General features: G+C 43.1%; 1 protein-coding gene across 1 annotated transcript in view; it reads left to right on the plus strand.

Moving 5' to 3' along the window:
• Window positions 1–1,068: 1,068 nt before the first annotated feature.
• The window catches only part of LOC118367461 (OTU domain-containing protein 7B-like), a 34,609-nt gene continuing 21,169 nt past the window's right edge, over window positions 1,069–14,508 (plus strand). Inside the window, exon 1 of the mRNA XM_035750965.2 lies at window positions 1,069–1,289. The gene's annotated coding sequence lies outside the window, so the exon portion shown is untranslated. The remainder of the gene's footprint in view (window positions 1,290–14,508) is intronic.

Consider the following 14,508-nt stretch of genomic DNA (forward strand, 5'->3'; position numbering starts at 1 on the left):
CCATCTCTGAGCTACCAGAACACATACCCCTCTTTTTCCACTTGATGGCAACCTTCCTCATAACATTGTTTCCCTCTACACTCACTTCCTTTTCGGCGGTTACCACTGCACCTGCCACCACATTGAATTAATCCTCACTCTTGTCACGTTCAATTTCCTTCTATAGCTCTTCCAAAAGTTCTGTGTGATCCTCTATTCCATATTCTCTCAAAACATGTTACACCTTTCTCCTTTTTTTCTTCTTCACCCACCATCTTCTCCGTCATCATATCTTCCAGAAGGCTTGTGAAATCCCCCACTCCATATTTACTCATAATATGTTCCACTTTCCTCCTTTCTCCTTTCTTTCCTGTCCACCATCTTACAGGTCATCTCGACTCAGCGCCCGGTGGAAACCCTTGTCTTGTCTCAAAATCTTCTGACATTCACTGTCAACTGTGAGACCTTATACAGACAGGGGTGTTTCTTTCTAAATTATGTCCAAACAATTGAATTGGCTACAGGTAGACTCCAATCAAGTTGTAGTGATATCTCAAGGACAATCAAAGGAAATTAGATGCACCTGAGCTCAATTTGGAGTGTCATAGAAAAGGGGTGTGAATACTTATGTAAATTAGATATGAATGTATTTTATTTTCAATACATGTGCAAACACATTTCTAAAAACAGTTTTTAGAAATTGTCATTATTGGGTATTGTGTGTAGATGGGTGAGAAAAATTTAAATGGCATCCGTTTTGAGTTCATGCTGTAACACAACAAAATGTGGAATAGGTCAAGGGGTATGAATACTTTCTGAAGGCACAAGTTTGCACATTAGCAACATCACCCAGATGACCTCATCGAAGGAACAGTTCCCGTCCCATCCATAGCCTTGAATCGATTGCCTGCCTCTCTTTTCTCTGCAGCCAATCGGGGTATGAAGGTTTCCCCCTCTCCCGTTTCCATTTGACGTTAGCTACACTGGGACAGTTCAGTCAAAAAGTATCGTGTGGTCATTGGTGTTTTAGATTGGCAGTCAACTTCTGTCTGTTTTGCGATTGGCAGGCGACATAATTTGGCTACCTCAACTGGCTCGACTCAGAAGCGCCTTGGTTGACATTGTTGTTGTTGTAAGTAAGAAACTACTTTGTCGTTGAGTCCTGTTTTGGATTTACAGTAGACTGCAACCTCTGGATTAGCTCAAAATCAGGAAAAACTGGTCTAATAAAGGTGGAGGTTTTCACAGTAGTTGTCAAGAGGGAGGGCCATTATGGGACGATGAAAGAAATGTCTGCGAGGCCGCTCAAGGTAAGCAGACAAGGGACATTCAACTGCTAGCTAGCGATTTTAGCTTGTAACATTATAGCTAACTGGAAACCTTTTGGACAGGACGACCCGTAGCTGGCTTTGTATGAACGTTTTTAATGGGTTGGAAGGAACTAGCTCGCTAACTCATTAAATTGGAAGTTTTAAGTGAGAGACTCCTAGACGGCTAGAACATGAAACAGAGCTGGTTCGATTGACCAACTAGCTAACTAAGTTACCTAGCTAATGTTAGCTAGTTAGCTAGTCAGCCCAGCTAGCTAACTCATTTAGCAAGCTAGCTAGACTTGTTACCTTAACTTATTAACGGGATAGCTAACTATAACGTTAGCTTCCAATTTAATTCGAGTTGCGTTAACAATGTCGCTTCGGTTACTATGCCTTGCTAGCTAACGTTAGTTAACGACGTTCAGGATAACTTTGCTAACATTAACGTTAACTAGCTGGCTAGTTCTCTCTATTGCTCATCTGCCTAGTTAGCCAGGAAAGGATAGGACGAAAATGTACTATGCTTAGTTAGCTAACTAACGCTTAGCCCATTCATAGACGATATACACACATCAGTCGGATCCTTTATTAACGTTACATTATTGGGCTAACTAACGGTATGTTGAGTTAGCTGACTAGTTAGCCATTCTACTCTCTCCTGGTATCATTCCCTCCCCATCTAACGTTAGGCCTGAATCCATTTGAGGAATGAGCAACTTCAAACGGGAGGCCTCTGCCAGTCAATTGTTGGTGAAATATTCAGCAAGTCGTAGCCCTGTTGCTTGCTATAATTAACGTTTAAAGTAAACGTTATATCAATGCAAAGGACTCCTGCTTTATAGTTATTTTATAGTTATTTACCCCAGTGAGTTTAATACTTGCCCGTATTTAGGCTATTGCTTAGTTAATTGTAAAACATTGATACTACATTTAAATGACACTCTTAGGTCACTAATATATTTTTCCCTGGATGATTGAAACCAGTGACATAGGCTTTGACAGCTCCACAGTGGGTTTATTTAAAGACCTCTCGTCATTATGTAAACTATGCGTTGCGCCATTGCCAACACCACTACAATGAAAGGGTATCATTACACTTGAATTATTCAGCTCTTTATTTACAATTTATTTAGTTTGCTTGTAGTCTAGTATAGGCAGACAACCTGCAACATAAAAGTAGGATAGAGTGACAGGCTCTTCACTGCTTAGGCATACAGGGCCTTTTCTCTTTTTCATTATGTAAAGAAGGCACATTGTTAGAAGATGAGGAAGACTAACCCTTATCAACTCTACCTTCCCTGTAGCTTTCTGACTGCTGTTTGTATGCACTTGAACCTGAACCCATGCTTGTCTTGCTCCCACTATAAGTGCACTATGCATTATAACATGATGCATGTAACAGATGAAGCATCATTTTGGGATTTGTTATATCTGTGATTTGGCAGGACATTTTCACTTACGACCATGTGATTGTGGTGTCATTCAAGTTGTGACCATTTGCATTAAAACATTAGTCGATCGAGCCTACCACTTGAGGAGAGAGAGAACAAAAAGGACAAATGCAGCAAATGCCTTTATATTAGTACAAGTAGAATTCAGAGGGAGCGCACAAGCACAGTGGAATTCTGAGGGATCTATTTTTGCAGTGGGAGGAAGAAATGCATCTATCCCTCCTACCTCAACACATTTCAATGGCAATGCAGGGGGATGCTGGAAAGGCAAACTGGAAGGGCTAACTGGCAAGAGGAGTGTTCCTCAGTGAGCAGACTGCTAGGGTGTGAGTGCAAGTTTGCATTGTTACGCAAGTCTTCCCTTTTTCAAGGAACGCATTGATCCATGCAGCGTCACACAGAACACCTGAGGTCATCTTTTGGGGAGCCTGTTTAGTGTCCCTCTGTGATATTGAGATTCTCTAGTACAACTAAGACACTGTGAATGACTGTTTTTTGTAAATTATCCAGCAGTAAATATCAAATATGTTACTGTTGGGTGGTCCTTTGCATGGGGTGATGTCAGTTTCCTTTAACAATCAGTCTTCCAGATAGCTGACACAGACACAGGAACCTTGGTATAAAACTATTTAGTAATAAAATGCAATTGCAAACAGAGATTCACATACAGAGTACCTCAGTAGTCTATAGTAAAGATCTGTGTGGCGAAACAAGCGACCACAGACCCTATCGTCAATCATATCTTAATATTGTTGCATTGGATTAGATACAAAGTATCTAAGATGAGAGAAACATGTCTAGACTGTGGATTCTCACTTTACTATCTCGGCCTTGAGGCTGGGTGACTATCAGCAGGTGCAGACAATTCTCAGCTTGAGAACTAAAGCAGTGCATCTCCATTTACCCAGTACTTTTCCATCATTGCGCATTGCAGGCATACAAAGGTTATCACATATATACAGTAATCATGGCACTGGTGTAGCCCCACACCGACCCCCAGGGTATTCCCCAACATTACACCATTTTTTAAAATTAAAAACGACAATATCACATAGAACAAAATGGTGTTCGGATGGCATTTGTTTGACAGTGATCACTAATTGTTTTGCGTAGAGCCCTTTGACTCTTGACAATGAAACATGGCAAATCTGTGCTTCATATCTTAATTTGCAACTTTTCATGCTTCTCCACCAACATTCAAATGGTTTGGGTTTTTGCCTCTAAAGAAGCCCTGCGATGTATAAACACTACACTATGTCAAACAGGATGGCTGGCTAAATCACAGGTGGGAGAAACATGACACTGATGACAGAGAGCATTATCGCCATAATCCATCAAGGCAAGGGATTATCCTATTGATGTCATAATTCGCTTCGGTTTTATCACCAGTTGAGCATTGTGGAAGTTTTCAGGGTGTGCTTGGCTAATTTATTGGTGTCCTTTAGCCTGTGTGAGAGACACAGTGAAGTCATCCACACATGACTGATCTGTGTGCAGTTCCTTTGTGAGCACTCAAGTCTTATTCGGACTGTTCTTTGGAGAAAAACCCCCAGAGTACATCCATTTGTCCTTCAGGATCCTTTCCCTGTTTCCACTCTCTTCAGCTAGCACTCTCCAAGCTCTAGTCTAAATGGTGTGTCACTGTACAGTTTATAAATGATCAAGCCCTACCTACGTGAAGTTATGAGTTAAGCCTAAACCTTCTATCTCTCACACAGAGCCATTTAGCCTACCATTGTGTTGGTTGGCTTTAGCCATCTTGACTGTCTCTGTGTGGTAGTAGAGACTGAATATTATATTTCAGTGTGGAACCCTGCTTCCGCAGCAACGCCTAATCTAGAGATACAATTTTAGTGGTCTCTCGCTGGGCTCCCCCAAACAGCTGTTCAGTAAGAGTGTGTTTCAAGGATCCAGTGTCAGCTTCAGTGCCAGGCCCATGTAGATTAAAACTATCTCCATAGGATCCCTCTACCCCTGCAAACAAGGTCAGATTAATAAGTAAATAGTTGAGTGCTTCTCCAGGTTAGTGGGACAACTGCATGACCATGCGTGTCTTATTGCCTCTATCTAGTCTGTGTTCAAGGATTGTAATTTGTCCTACCACGACCATATGCTACAGGGAAGGGAATGCAATGCATATCTAGGCTTTTAGTAGGCCCATGCATGCAGGAATCACCCCTTCAACCCTAGTTGTTTCCAGCTTAATGTTCTAGCCAACAGAGACATTTCATTGCTTTCATCAGGAAGGTCAGACCTTTGGTTACCAAAGTTAACCTGGACTCCAGAAAATAACAGGGTAGAGGTGGCCTACATGGGCATTTCATCATGTTGGGAGAACTTAATTGCGCAGCTGACCAATTCCGCAAGACTTTAGTTCTGGGTTAACCAAGATTGCTTGGGCCTTGTTGCTTACAATGACTGTGATACTGTATGTGGTTATCTCACCTAGCTACCTTAAGATGAATGCACTAACTTTAAGTCGCTCTGGATAAGTGTCTGCTAAATTACTAAAATGTCAAATGTAATGTAAACGTTAACATGAATGGAAACATCCTGCTAGCCTCTGAATAAATTCTCTAACTAGGCAAATATTTATTCTTCGGATTATCTCTGTTGGTCCCAATTTACTGCTTTACACAGCACATATAGTCTACTCCATACATTTTCATAAGACTTTATCACCATGACATCTAGAATTCCACCACCACGCACCCCTGCATCCTTGTTTGCCAGCATACAGCATGGTCAAAACAAGAATGTACCAGATGTGCTTTGGAAGAAAAAAACATCCCCATGATTCCTCAGCAGAGGGGCAATCAATAGGAAGCTTGTCTCTGAGAGCCTGTGCACACAGACAGCGACTCATAAAACCCCATTCAGCCCCACCCTCCCCTGCATGCCTGGATGGCTGCCAGCCCTTTGACACAGCAGCCAGGGCCCAGGGCTGTTTGTGTCAGGGTGGCGAGGCCTTCAAAACCAAGCATCAGCAATTGCACCTCGGCCCTACCTAGTACCTACTTCCTTTGTGTTCAACCAGAGACTGGGTGAGTGTGCCCAATGCTTTGGGATATTCTGACTGGTTATTTTATAATTTTATGATGTGTTTTTGTACTCAACTTTGCTATGCCAACTCTTTTCACAGATGCATCACTGATTGTAGGATGTTGAATACATTGATTTCGACTGATATAAAACAATGGGACACATGCTCCCGATTTCTTTCCATTCTGAAGCATCCCCAATATTATCTCAGCATCGCTCTACGGATGGGCCAACTGGGTCAAACGGTTGATGGGTAAAGCCTAATAGAGGAGTGAATGGAGACCAAGGCTATGCTTTTGCTCTCTCATGTAAAAAAAAAAAGCTCCACAATCCCCCTTGACTGGGCCCTCTACCCGGAAGAAAGCCATGGTAAGATCACATGGCTGCTGGCTCCTCACCATGCCGTTACTACACAACAGCAGTCCTTCCCACTCTCTCCACTCTAGATCCAGGACCGCAGTAATCCTGTCCCCGCAGGAGAGGAGCCTCTCGCCCTGGGCGTGTAAAGCCACCTCACTGCGTTGACTGCCAAGCCAGCACCACGTGGGGATTTGTATGAGCATTAGTGCCCAGGCCTGTTGCTTCTAATGCTCGTTTAACCACTGCCGTTAGCCTAGCCACGGACTGCATACAGGTTAGGTAGGCCTTGCACATACATAGGATGGCCTACCTGGTGTTGAAAATAAGTTATTTTATGTGTGTTTTCAGAGTGCAAGGCTAATTCTATAACTGCAAAATAGACCATTTACAATTCAATTTGGGCTGACGGTATTCTGACTTGAGATCCACAGGCGAAACTCTGCATTAATCATAATTAATTTAGGCTAATTTCAATGGGAGTCTTAACATTCAAGATATCAAGTTCAATATTGCACATTCTGATCATAATGGTAGGTCTTTAAACAATTGCAAATTGCAAATTGCAAAAAAAAAAATATATATATATATATATATATATAATCATAAATATTTCATAGGATTTTTACTTTAAGACTTAATTTACAAGTTTTGTAACATGGTCAGGATGTGTACTGTTATTGCTTAGTCTTCTGGTTATTTCCACAGAGCAGTGCAGCCAAAGATGCAGGTTTGCGTCTAAGAAATGTCTGATATGCGTGAAGGAGTAATGCATAAATTACTGCAAAAGCGAACTCCCACCCTTCTTTTAAATGTGAGTTATGTAAGCCCTAGCTCATTGTTTTGTGAAGTCTCATTGGCATCCACAAGACATTGATGGCCTTTGCATATTGAGCTACTGGGGAAAGCAAATGTTGGTACAAATGTTTGAATTCCGACTCATTCCTCTTACTGCCCTCAGGTTTTACTGTCCATAGGGGTTTAGTTGTTTTTATAAACTGGGTGGTTAGAGGCCTGAATGCTGATTTGCTGACAGCCGGGGTATATCAGACCGCATACCACGGGTATGACATCATTTTGTTTTACTGCTCTAATTGCTTTTATAACCAGTTTATAATAGCAATAAGGCACCTTGGGGGTTTGTGGTATAAGGCCAATATACCATGCTAAGGGCTGTGTCTAGGCACTCTGTGATGCGTCGTGTCTGAGAACAGCCCATAGCTGTGTATATTGGGCATATACCACACCCTCTCGTGTCTTACTGCTTAATTTCATATTGATTGCAAATTTCATCCAAATAGGCTAGCTGTGCAGATGCAGAAGGTGGCATTTCTGCACAAAGGCAAGAAAGACATCAATAAAAATCAGCTTGTGCCGTATGAGGAGTTCCCGCCCACGGTGTGCTGAGTTTAGGTTGGCAGTGCTCCGGGAATACTGAAACCAGGGCAGATTGTTCCCTGAGTCCAACGAAAACACTTCTGCTGCATATCTCTGTGCTGCAGTCCTTCATTGACATAGCAGTGGTCTGCTCGCACACTGCAGCTGACAGAATCAAACTCTATTATTTTGATTATCCACAGCGTTGACATGTATGCAGATGGGCACAAAGTGTAGGCCTAGTCTCATTACAAAACACACACAAATGAAACATGCCCTCGTAAATTGTCCTGTTACTCCCTTTCTGCAACCATTCTCTGTGAACTACCCGTGTGTCCTCTTACGTTGCTACATGGCACAGCAAGGCACAATATGGCATGGGTCAGCACCACTGTTCACGGTGTGGCATGGCACGGCACTGCATGGCACACAGCCATGGTCGGAGGATATGTCAGGGGCGTCAGTACTGTTGGCTGCTGCCTCTGCACCCCACATCCCCATCTGAATCCGTCTGCTATGAGTGGCTGTTAATTAGCACCGCTTGACTGTTGATGACTGGGTGTGACTACAACTACAGACCCTGGACACAGGGCAGGGTTGCCTCTGAAGCCAGGTACTGGGCAGCTCTAATAAAGTGCCCAATGGAGCATGGTGGCAGGAGAGGAGAGAACAGGCTGCTCAGAAATACTCCATGGACATGACCCACACCACCAATTGTGAACCGAGACATCCTTTTCCTCACTTGCGAAAGACAGTTTGTGGGTAAGTGAAACTTTGTTGAGACCTTGGCCACAAAATGCTTGGCTTAGCCATGACATCGGCTCTCAGACACTTGATAAACAGTTTCTCTGGAAAACTATTACTCTGCCCATTGTAACTGCTTGAACTTGGCAGTTGCTACTACGCCGCTGTGCATGTCAACAAGAGGAAATCGGGCCTCTGGCTGCCAAAAAGAGTGACTGACTACCAGGCCCCCTAACTTCTTACCCTACTGGAGTTAGCCTACACTGTCAGTTGCTAGTGAAAAGCCTGTAGTAGTTAGTCCTACACTGTCAGAGAACACTGCACACCTTATTGGTGGCATAACCCATTATCCCATTGAAGTTCAGCAGATACACCAGAGAGAAAGAGCAGTAGCCTATCAGGGATGCGTTGTTCCTTGTAGACAAGCTTCCCAAGCCATGACACTTGCAGACATAGCTAAGCTGTCTTGTTTTCTCGCCAGAACGTTTGTTTGTTTCCCGCCTGTTTTCTTTCAGTTGTCTGCTGTTTAAAAACTTTGCACTGAGGCGAGGTGCAATATTTGGTTCATGGAGTGGTATTTTTAGGCTGTGAAAAGTCTGTTGTAATTTTGACACCTTGCAGATGAGGGGCTGGCATTCTGTATGCATTTCTAGCTATGGTAACAAACTGTACAAATGTAAAGTCTCCTTTTTTCACCGTACAACTTACAGGGTTGACTGTTTGCTATCACATGGAATTAGAAGCTTGAGTATTTAAGGAGTGAGGGAAGACTGGGAACAAGCGTCACTGAATGCTTACAGCAGGCTTAGACAACACGTGGGATCCCCTTATGCCATTCAATGTTTGATGCCACTTTGTTTTATAGCCTCCTTCGGATGGGATGTTGTTAGGGGTTTCACATTTTGGGAAATATTCAGAGGTGGAAACTTTCTGTGGGAATTAACAGGAATATATGGAAATATATGCAAATGAATGTTAATACCATTTAAATGTAATGTTTTTTTGCATTGGATATATTTACCATATCATATAGAGACAGAAACATAAACATTTTACTTTATCATAATTGCAAATTATTAAATCCTTCCAATAGATTTTATTTTTTGTTACAAATTGAACTCAAATTAAATGACTTGACTCTTCACATGGGATGATTTCACTGAACAACAAAAGGGAATATTGAATGAGCCATCGCATCTCCCCAAAACGTTTTCAACGTACATCTGTAAAATGATAGTGTAGAAACTAAAGCTTTGGTTGTCTTACTCTCAGGTTTCCATGTCTTCTTCCTAAACCTCAATGTCTACCTCTTGAACATCAGACTGAGGCCTCATCTGCACTTCACTTTCCATCCTTGTTGGGGATGGCTCATTGCAGGCTCAAAAAGCCTAAAATTTGCCACAATTTTGTCCACAATTTTTCAACCCTTGTATTGGTCCGCATGATGCGTGCTTTGGTGTGTGTTCCCAAACAAGGACCAGTTGTGCTCTGAGGTGGCTGATGTTGTTGGGTTTTGGAGGATTATGGAGGCAACAGGGGAAAGAGCCTCAGGTCCACAAAGTCCCTTCTACCAGGTGGCTGATGAGATATGTTGGCACGACTGCCATATTGCATTTCCACCCCAAAGCCCTTGCTTGGAAGTGTACTATGCCAGAACCTTGCCTTCATCCAGGCCAAGGTGGTGAGACACGGTAGTGATGACACCATAGGCCTTGTTGATCTCTACACCAGACAGGATGCTCTTGCCAGCATACTTGGGGTCCAACATGTACACTGGGGCGTGTATGTGCTTCAAGCAGAAGTCTTAACGCTTTTTGATGTATTTCAGAACTGTATTTCAGAACTGTTTCCTCTGCTTGGAGCAACAGTGAAGTGGGCAGGGCAGTACGGATTTCGTCTTACATCTGCATGCGGAGTCTGAACATCAGACAGGATGACATTGTCTGCCTCAATCCGTGTAACGGCTACTGCTATAGGTTTCAGGCTGCTTACCACTCTCTCCCAAAATACATCATCCAGGAGGATCCTCTTGATGGGGCTGTCCATATCAGCAGACTGTGATATGGCCATTTCCTGGAGAGACTCCTTCCCCTCCAGGAGACTGTCAAACATGACAACACCACCCCAATGGGTGTTGCTGGGAAGCTTCAATGTGGTGCTCTTATTCTTCTCACTTTGCTTGGTGAGGTAGATTGCTGCTATAACTTGATGACCCTTCACATAGCTAACCATTTACTTGGCTCTTGTAGAGTGTATCCATTTTTCTCAGTGCAATGATGTCCTTGAGGAGCAGATTCAATGCATTGGCAGCACAGCAAATGGGTGTGATGTGAGGTTAAGACTCCTCCACTTTAGACCAAGCAGCTTTCATGTTCGCTGCATAGTCTGTCACCAGTGCAAATACCTTCTGTGTTCCAAGGTCATTGATGACTGCCTTCAGCTCATCTACAATGTAGAGACCGGTGTGTCTGTCCCTTATGTCTGTGCTCTTGTAGAATACTGGTTTAGGTGTGGAGATGATGTAGTTAATTATTCCTTGCCCAAGAACATTTGACCACCCACCAGAGATGATTGCATTATAGACTGCGTTCTCTATGATTTGCTTGACCTTCACTTGAGCCGTTGAACTCTGCATCCAGCAAATTAGTAGATAAAGCATGTCTGGTTGTTCTTCGCCCAGCATACACCGCTCCATTCAGAAATCTCTTTCCAATACACATTGCCTGTGACCATCAGATGTGCACCAGTTGCATACACAGCTTGAGCAAGACATCCATATGTGAACTGATTGCCCCCCATCTATCTTCAGAGCTCGTGCTGCTAGGCGACCTAAACTGGAACATGCTTAACACCCCAGCCATCCTACAATCTAAACTTGATGCCCTCAATCTCACACAAATTATCAATGAACCTACCAGGTACCTCCCCAAAGCCTTAAACACGGGCACCCTCATAGTTATTATCCTAACCAACTTGCCCTCTAAATACACCTCTGCTGTCTTCAACCAAGATCTCAGCGATCGATGCCTCATTGCCTGCATCCGTAATGGGTCAGCGGTCAAACAACCTCCACTCATCACTGTAAAACGCTCCGTGAAACACTTCAGCGAGCAGGCCTTTCTAATCGACCTGGCCGGGGTATCCTGGAAGGATATTGATCTCATCCCGTCAGTAGAGGATGCCTGGATATTCTTTAAAAATGCCTTCCTAACCATCTTAAATAAACATGCCCCATTCAAGAAATTTAGAACCAGGAACAGATATAGCCCGTGGTTCTCCCCAGACCTGACTGCCCTTAACCAGCACAAAAACATCCTATGGCGTTCTGCATTAGCATCGAACAGCCCCTGTGATATGCAGCTGTTCAGGGAAGCTAGAAACCATTATACACAGGCAGTTAGAAAAGCCAAGGCTAGCTTTTTCAAGCAGAAATTTGCTTCCTGCAACACTAACTCAAAAAAGTTCTGGAACACTGTAAAGTCCATGGAGAATAAGAACACCTCCTCCCAGCTGCCCACTGCACTGAAGATAGGAAACACTGTCACCACTGATAAATCCACCATAATTGAGAATTTCAATAAGCATTTTTCTACGGCTGGCCATGCTTTCCACCTGGCTACTCCTACCCCGGTCAACAGCACTGCACCCCCAACAGCAACTCGCCCAAGCCTTCCCCATTTCTCCTTCTCCCAAATCCGTTCAGCTGATGTTCTGAAAGAGCTGCAAAATCTGGACCCCTACAAATCAGCCGGGCTAGACAATCTGGACCCTTTCTTTCTAAAATTATGTGCCGAAATTGTTGCCACCCCTATTACTAGCCTGTTCAACCTCTCTTTCGTGTCGTCTGAGATTCCCAAAGATTGGAAAGCAGCTGTGGTCATCCCCCTCTTCAAAGGGGGGGACACTCTTGACCCAAACTGCTACAGACCTATATCTATCCTAACATGCCTTTCTAAGGTCTTCGAAAGCCAAGTCAACAAACAGATTACCGACCATTTCGAATCTCACCATACCTTCTCTGCTATGCAATCTGGTTTCAGAGCTGGTCATGGGTGCACCTCAGCCACGCTCAAGGTCCTAAACGATATCTTAACCGCCATCAATAAGAAACATTACTGTGCAGCTGTATTCATTGATCTGTCCAAGGCTTTCGACTCTGTCAATCACCACATCCTCATCGGCAGACTCGACAGCCTTGGTTTCTCAAAGGATTGCCTCGCCTCGTTCACCAACTACTTCTCTGATAGAGTTCAGTGTGTCAAATCGGAGGGTCTGCTGTCCGGACCTCTGGCAGTCTCTTATGGGGGTGCCACAGGGTTCAATTCTTGGACCGACTCTCTTCTCTGTATACATCAATGAGGTCGCTCTTGCTGCTGGTGAGTCTCTGATCCACCTCTACGCAGACGACACCATTCTGTATACTTCTGGCCCTTCTTTGGACACTGTGTTAACAACCCTCCAGGCAAGCTTCAATGCCATACAACTCTCCTTCCGTGGCCTCCAATTGCTCTTAAATACAAGTAAAACTAAATGCATGCTCTTCAACCGATCGCTACCTGCACCTACCCGCCTGTCCAACATCTCTACTCTGGACGGCTCTGACTTAGAATATGTGGACAACTACAAATGCTTAGGTGTCTGGTTAGACTGTAAACTCTCCTTCCAGACCCATATCAAACATCTCCAATCCAAAGTTAAATCTAGAATTGGCTTCCTATTTCACAACAAAGCATCCTTCACTCATGCTGCCAAACATACCCTTGTAAAACTGACCATCCTACCAATCCTCAACTTTGGCGATGTCATTTACAAAATAGCCTCCAATACCCTACTCAACAAATTGGATGCAGTCTATCACAGTGCAATCCGTTTTGTCACCAAAGCCCCATATACTACCCACCATTGCGACCTGTACGCTCTCGTTGGCTGGCCCTCGCTTCATACTCGTCGCCAAACCCACTGGCTCCATGTCATCTACAAGACCCTACTAGGTAAAGTCCCCCCTTATCTCAGCTCGCTGGTCACCATAGCATCTCCCGCTCCAGCAGGTATATCTCTCTAGTCACCCCCAAAACCAATTCTTTCTTTGGCCGCCTCTCCTTCCAGTTCTCTGCTGCCAATGACTGGAACGAACTACAAAAATCTCAAACTGGAAACGCTTATCTCCCTCATTAGCTTTAAGCACCAACTGTCAGAGCAGCTCACAGATTACTGCACCTGTACATAGCCCACCTATAATTTAGCCCAAACAACTACCTCTATCCCTACTGTATTTTATTTATTTTGCTCCTTTGCACCACATTATTTTTATTTCTACTTTGCACATTCTTCCATTGCAAATCTACCATTCCAGTGTTTTACTTGCTATATTGTATTTACTTTGCCACCATGGCCTTTTTTTTGCCTTTACCTCCCTTCTCACCTCATTTGCTCACATCGTATATAGACTTGTTTATACTGTATTATTGACTGTATGTTTGTTTTACTCCATGTGTAACTCTGTGTCGTTGTATGTGTCGAACTGCTTTGCTTTATCTTGGCCAGGTCGCAATTGTAAATGAGAACTTGTTCTCAACTTGCCTACCTGGTTAAATAAAGGTGAAATTAAAAAAATATATATAAAAATCCATCAGCATTCCTCCATTGAGTCAAAAAAACTTCTGATTCCAGGAAGACTAAAAGCTGTTGCTATCGATAAGGTATCTGATTTATCATTTTCACCTTGAATAGAAGTAGAGGGACTTTTATCAGAGGTTGCTTTTTGTGAGCGCTGAGGGAACTTTATGCACTTGGCCAGATGATTCTGCATCTTTTGTTGCATTCTTCACATGATTTGGCACAGTATTTGCAAATGTACACAGCTATTCCGTCTACATTAGCTGCAATGAAATGTTTCCACACATCAGATAGTGCCCATGGCATTTTCCTGTAAATATTAGAAAAAAAGACAAAAACCCCCAAATACAATTTCATGTAGAGATAAATAGTTAGATTAAATACCTCCTTTGTAAGATAAATGTTTTAAAATGAAACATGTATGGAAACAGGTGCGTTAACACTCCTCAGTTAGCAGGCTCAAGCAAGCTAAAACCCACATGGTAGCAAAAACTAACTAGCAGAAAGTGTTAACAAGTTAGAAATGATTTAAACACACTTTGCTGTAGGCTACTATTTACAAAAAAATCACATGTCATATAAAATATATTCACCCCACCCAATATTGTAATAAAGGTTACCAGAAAGCA

The sequence above is a fragment of the Oncorhynchus keta genome, chromosome 34 (genome assembly GCF_023373465.1).
Source record: "Oncorhynchus keta strain PuntledgeMale-10-30-2019 chromosome 34, Oket_V2, whole genome shotgun sequence".
Classification (NCBI taxonomy): Eukaryota; Metazoa; Chordata; class Actinopteri; order Salmoniformes; family Salmonidae; genus Oncorhynchus; species Oncorhynchus keta.